Source organism: Eriocheir sinensis, chromosome 25 (genome assembly GCF_024679095.1).
Source record: "Eriocheir sinensis breed Jianghai 21 chromosome 25, ASM2467909v1, whole genome shotgun sequence".
NCBI classification, from domain to species: Eukaryota; Metazoa; Arthropoda; class Malacostraca; order Decapoda; family Varunidae; genus Eriocheir; species Eriocheir sinensis.
In genome coordinates this window covers 2125647-2131260 of record NC_066533.1, presented here as the reverse complement: position 1 = coordinate 2131260, position 5614 = coordinate 2125647, and positions in this window count along the sequence as shown.

Genomic DNA, 5614 nt, shown 5'->3' with positions numbered 1-5614 from the left:
ACTGAAAGAAAGAGAGAGAAAAGGGAAGGGGAACATATTAAAGAATGATATAATGGATGTAGGCGAAGGAATAATTTAAGGTGAATGTTTTGTTTATACGTTAGGTTTGGAGAATATAATAGACGGAAAAAATGAGAGAAAGGTTTTGGTGAAGTTAAGTTCGAGACGAAGAGCGGTAGAAAATGACACAACGGAAAAATGAATTGAAGAAGTGAATCTTGGTGAGAGAAAACACAAATAAGGTGAAATCTTTATGATCGTGGCCCCTCGCAAAATACACACACACACACACACACACACACACACACACACACACACACACAGCAACACTACTCTGCCTTTCAGAGGAGGATTACCTTCCTTGCCTCATCGCCCCACACCACCGCCTCCTCCACCTCTTCACCCCAAGCATCATCACTACTTTCCCTCCGTTAATGTAAAATCACAAACCCCACCCCCCCTTTATATTGTATTTTTCTTTATGGTTGCACTGTATATTAATATGTACATTTTCAGCTTAACGGCTGCAATTTCCTGAATAAACCGATTATTATTATTATTATTATTATTACACACACACACACACACACATACACACACAAACAGGAAGGAGGTGGTTGAGTAGTCAGCGTACAGGTGCGGCTTCCAGGGGGACCCGGTTTCTCGTCCCGTCCGCCGCTGCAAGCTGACAATTTCAGTCATCGCCGAGTGGCTTAAAAGTACCTACATGCTGTCCAGAAGACCACCTCTCAACTAGGACTCTAGGTAAACTCTCAAGAGTGGAGCAGAGATGAGTTCCGGGGGCCAGCATGAGCTAAGCAAAATAGCGCCACTAAACATTTGCCTGCAGCACTAATGGGCAGAGGTCGACCATTAGGCTGTTGGTGGTAGCGAGTGTTCTTAGTGCTAGTCGGTTCACGGATAGAGAAACTTATATCCGCCAGGGTTATTTTATTAACAAATTTCGTACAAGTCATGGGCACAAACAAAACACATAGAAAAGGTGTTTGTGTGTGTATGCATGTGTGTGAATGTTGTACTGTGTAGGTTAACATTTAAGTGTTGGTGTATGTGTGGAACAATGTGTATGAGTGGACAACAAGAAGACATGTACGGACAGTCAGAGATAAACGAGTAGCAAGAAAGACAAACATTGAAGACGCACAAGACTGACAAGGAGACGAATACAACGACAAGAAACATACACTCAAAGAGTCTGCTGCAACGCCACATTTTCTGAGGAGTACCGGGTAAGAGAGCACGCGATTTGAGCGGTGACTGCTACAGATACTCCCCCAGTGACTTCAAAAAAGGAACGATATCTTCCTGGTGCTGGGATGATGCGACACAGACGGTGTTGCTTCGGCGACGGAGAGTTGGGGCGCCTGGTCTGGGGTCAGCAGGTATGCCGGCTTGACCCTGTCTATGGAGACCGCGTCCTGAGAACCATGTTTGTCGATCGTGACAGTCTTTCTGGTCCGTCTCAGGACGCGGTAGGGTCCTTCGTAGGGCTGTTGCAGGGGCTGCCGGACGGCATCCACGCGCACGAAGACGTGGGTGCAAGTGTCGAGGTCCTGGTTGACGAAGGTCTTCTTCGGGGAAGAGCGAGGCTGCACCGGCTGAAGACTCCTCATGGCACCTTTGAGGCGGGCGGCGAAGTCCTGGACGCCGCAGGGGGCGGTGTCAGGTGTGGGCGCTAGAAGTTCGCCTGGGAGCCGGAGATTGGTGCCGTAAACTGGTTCAGCCGAGGAGTGGTGCAGGTCTTCCTTCAGGGAGGACCTGATGCCGAGGAGGACCAAGGGAAGAGCCGGGGACCAGTTGTCGCGTTGGGTGGAGGACATGAGGGAGGACTTCAGCTGCCGATGGAAGCGCTCGACCATGCCGTTAGCCTGCGGGTGATAGCTTGACGTTCTGTAGCGGCGGATGCCGAGGAGGGTCATAACTTTGTTCCACACGTTAGCCTCGAACTGGCCGCCGCGGTCTGAGGTGAGGCTGAGAGGGACGCCGAACCTGGAGACCCAAGTAGCGATGAAGGCGTGGGCGACGGCATCCGTAGTGATGTCAGCGATGGGGGCGGCCTCGGGCCAGCGTGTGAAACGATCCACGCAGGTGAGGATGTAGCGGTGGCCTGCGGAGGGTGGCAGGGGACCTACAAGGTCTATGTGGACGTGGTCGAACCTCTCTGTGACGGACGTGAAGGTGCCGGGTGGAGAGTGAGTGTGTCGCGTCAACTTGGAGGCTTGGCAGTCGGTGCAGGTTTTGGTCCACAGTCTGACGTCTTTGTTAATTCCATCCCAGATGAAGCGGGACGTCATCAGGCGCTGCGAGGCTCGGATGCCAGGGTGAGAGAGGTCGTGAAGCTGACGGAAGGCCTGGTAGCGGTGTCGCTGTGGCAGGTAGGGACGAACGGTGGCCGTGGAGACGTCAGCGTAGAGAGTGACCTTGGTGCCTGGGAGTGTGATTTTCTTCACTTTAAGCGCCGGGCTGTCCAGAAGCTTCTCCAGCTCTGTGTCGCCGGACTGATCGGCGGCTATGGCAGCGTAATCAAGTGAAGAGGAAGTCACAGCGATAATGTTGCGGGAGAGGGCGTCAGCTGGAGCGTTGTCTGCACCTTTGATGTACCGGATGTCAATGGTGAACTGCGAGATGTTGACGTGGTGTATAAGAGTCTGTTCCTCAGGAAGGTAGTAGTGAGGGGCTTGTGGTCAGTGAACACGTGGAAACGACGGCCTTCAATGAAGTAGCGGAAACGTTTGACAGCCTTGAAGATGGCGAGAAGTTCCCGGTCGTAAGCGCTGTACTTGGCTTCAGACTTGGAGAGCTTACGGGAGAAGAAGGCAATCGGCTTCCAGGCGTTGTCGACGAACTGTTGTAGGACAGCACCAGTCCCAGTGTCGGAGGCGTCTGTTGCTATGGAGATCTCCGCGTCATGGGCAGGGAAGGACAGCATGACTGTGTCGCTGAGGGCCTTCTTAGCAGCGAGAAAGGCGGCGTCAGCGTCCGGAGTCCAGACGAGAGTGACAGACTGGCCACGCTTGCAGGGCTTCACCATGGCGTAGAGGGGCTGGAGCATGAGAGAGCAGTGTGGGACGAAGCGGTTGTAGAAGTTAACCATACCCAGGAATTCCTTGAGTTGGCGCTGGGTGGACGGCTTCGGGAACTGCTGGATGGCTTCAGTCCTCGAGTTGAGTGGAGCGATGCCCTCTGGAGTAACAGTGTGGCCAAGGAAGGTGAGGGAAGTAACACCGAGCTCAGACTTGTCCACGTTGATCTGTACTCCGTAGTCTTGCAAGCGGGTGAGGACTTGGTGAAGGTGCTGTTTGTGAGAGGCTTCATCCGGGTCAGCGATGAGTAGATCGTCTATGTAGGCGAAGCAGAAGGGTTAGCCGCGGAGAACTTCGTCGATGAAGCGTTGAAAGGTCTGGGCCGCGTTCATGAGTCCAAACGGCATCCTGACGTATTCAAAGAGACCGAAGGGCGTGATGACGGCAGTCTTCGGTATGTCGTCAGGATGGACTGGAATCTGGTGAAAGGCCTTGACGAGGTCCACACGTGAGAAGATGGTGGAACCAGCAAGTTGGGACGAGAATTCCTGGATGTTTGGCACCGGGTATCTGTCCATCTTAGTGCGCGAGTTAAGGGCACGGTAGTATCCACAGGGACGTATGTCGCCGTTCTTCTTGGGGACGACGTGGAGGGCTGATGACCAGTTGCTGCTGCTGGGCCGTACAATACCTTGATGCAACAGACTCGAACTCGGCCTTGGCTTGACGGTAGCGTTCAGGAGCTAAGCGACGGGCCTTGGCGTGTACTGGAGGTCCTGTAGTCTCGATGTGATGCTAAAGGCTGAGTGTAGGGAAAAAAGCAATGCTACAATCGCTTTTCCTTACTTTCCTTATTCACTTCTCCTGTCTTCCCTCTATATCGTCACTCCCCTTCCTCTCCCCTCATTCCCTTCCTCCCAATCGCATTATTCCCTTTCCTTTTTCCTCACTCCCTATATCTTGCCGACGGTTTCCCCTTCTCAAGCCTCCCGTCATAACTTCCCGCCCTCTCCTTCGTCTCCTCTCTGAATGAGCCTCCAGGAAACGCTCAAAAACCTTCCCCTTGTAACTCAGGCCCTGCGCCGTGAGTGTTTCTGATGAGGGGAACAAAGCTACCAGCATTACCTCCATGGCTACCAGAATACACCACCTCCCCCCACCCTTGCCCGCATTTCTCCATCCCTTCTTTCCGTTCTGCCTTGATTTCTTTCATTCGTTGTGACTTGTTTGCAGTTCCGTTCTTCTTTTCATCTTTTCTTATTCGTTATTCATTTTTATTGTTGCCCTTATTCTCTCTCTCTCTCTCTCTCTCTCTCTCTCTCTCTCTCTCTCTCTCTCTCTCTCTCTCTCTCTCTCTCTCTCTCTCTCTCTCTCTCTCTCTCTCTCTCTCTCTCTCTCTCTCTCTCTCTCTCTCTCTCTCTCTCTCTCTCTCTCTCTCTCTCTCTCTCACACACACACACACACACACACACACACACACACACACACACACACACACACACACACACACACACACACACACACACACACCAACTAAGCCGCATAACTGCAAACTATTCTAGCTGTTATCGTATTATCGGTCGTATAGAAATCGAAGCTCGTAATATTGAAACCAAGGATAACGAAATTGCTTTATCTGGGATGCGTATTGTGCGTGCGGCCACAAGTGTGAAAATAGTGTAGGAGTGAGGAAAGTGTGAATGAGAAAACAACAACAACAACAACGGAGTGAGAAAATAGAAAAGATTGAAACTACATTGCAAAGAATACTTATTGCTTATCATATTGACCAGTGTCTCAGATTTAATCAGAAATATGTCGGACCAACGCTGCGAGAAGCAAGAGACTGGACTCACTCCTGGTCTGGACTGGACTGTTTCATGTTATGCTCTTTGCAAGCACTCAGGGTTTGCCCTCAAAACACGGATGTTTATTTCCATATGGGTGGCCACCAATTCATTAGTTCAGTAACTTTTCATCAGTCATCATTGTCACTTTACCGTAGTTTTCCCAAAGTTAATTGAGCTCGATTAGTTCTCCAGTGAATGTTCTCCTATGCCTTTGGTGACTATAATTAATTCCGGTGTTTTTTTACAACTTTTTGGTCACAGACAGACAATAAATAGACAATCGTACGCTAAATGACGAAAATATTATCGCCCTCGTCGTAGGCAAGCGATTTCAAGAGAATGTTGAGAATAAGACAATCAAGTAAAACAATTATATAAGAAAAATAAAAAATAAAAGTAAAAAATATTGAAATAATGAAAAAGAAGTAAAGTGGTAACCGAGTGGTGCGCGTGTGGGCGTGGTGAGCCAAAGGACCTAGGTTCTTTTCCCACTGAAGGACTTTGACAGTTTTTAACCATCGCCGAGTGGCAACAGACTATCCAAATGCTGCCCAGATCATCAATCAATCCTAACTTCAGCGATATCGTTCAAGTGGAGCACTGGGGGGCATCATGGCCCAAGCTAGAGTCATACACCACGGCAGCCATTACAAATAAACTCGCCTGCGCCACTAACGGGCTGGGGTAGTCCAAGAGGCCCCTCAAGAAAGTGTCTAGATA